The sequence below is a fragment of the Pteropus vampyrus genome, unplaced genomic scaffold (genome assembly GCF_000151845.1).
Source record: "Pteropus vampyrus isolate Shadow unplaced genomic scaffold, Pvam_2.0 Scaffold46, whole genome shotgun sequence".
Lineage (NCBI taxonomy): Eukaryota > Metazoa > Chordata > Mammalia > Chiroptera > Pteropodidae > Pteropus > Pteropus vampyrus.
The window spans coordinates 6,739,881-6,741,045 of record NW_011888827.1 but is presented as its reverse complement, the minus strand read 5'-3'; positions in this window follow the sequence as shown (position 1 = coordinate 6,741,045).

The window sequence follows — 1,165 nt, the reverse complement described above, 5'->3', positions numbered from 1 at the left end:
TTTGGGTGGATTTTTTCTTCTCTCAGTAGGTGGAGGCCTGCCCTGGTGTGGGCCTGGCTCTCGAATGACATCGAAGCCTTCTTCCCAATGGCCAGATATGAGGTACCAGGAGGAACTTGGGGAAATAATCATTCTCCATGAGGAAAAACCAGCCCTTTCCCTGCGTTAGCTCCCTGTTGAAGGTCTAGGCAGGGCTCTCGACCTGGGCTGCATCCACAGGGGGTTCTAATTATTATTTTTATAATTATTATTTTTTTAAATAATCATTTTGCCCAAGCTGCATTCCAGATCAAATAACCAGCATCTTGGGAGTAGAACCCAGGCATCAATATATTTTTTAAAAACTCCCCAGATGCTCTGCAGTCAAGTTAGAAAACCAGCGGGAACATGGCTCAAACTTGAGAATCATGTAAGCAGCTTGTAAAATGCAGATTCTGCTCCAACAGGTCTGGGGTGTGGCCTGAGAGCCTGTCATTCTGAACAAGCTCGCAGGTGATGCTACGCTGCTCAGTGACCACACTTTGAGTAGGAAGACTCTGCGGTTTTCTGCCATTTGCACTTGCTCATATTTCTGCTTTTAAGACTGAACAATATATATTTTTAAATTATTAGGCTCCTAAGTGGTTCTCTTCAGAACAGGCCTTCTAGTCCAATGGTCTGTATTTATAGTGCAGGTGGATTCTGGTCTTAGGAGACATTTTATTCCATTTAGTTAGAATCTTATTCAACCAAGTACCCAACTGGCTTGTCACTAGGTATCAAGAAATGCCATCGTGCTTGTCGTCAAGGATCTTAGGTTTGTCCATGGTATCTTCTTTGAAGTGTTTTTTGTTGTTGTTGTGCTGTTATTCAGAATAGCAGGCTGGATCAGTTTCATTTATTTATCAACAAATATTGACAAAGTCCCTATTATGTGCAGGTACCACATTGAGAGTAAGGGAATGACCAGCTGAAAAAGACTTGTTCTTGAGTATGACAGTCCAGCAGGGCTTATCCTTTTATGTAGCATAGAAGTGTGGCTGATGAGCTCAGCTTCACTTACAGCCTGTTGTGTCATTTTCACTTTGCATAGAGATTTGAAATGCTGACCCTTTTAATATGCCTTAACATTTAGCTATCGAACCTAGAGATGATGGGGAGGAAACAATAATGTCCCTTTGCTATC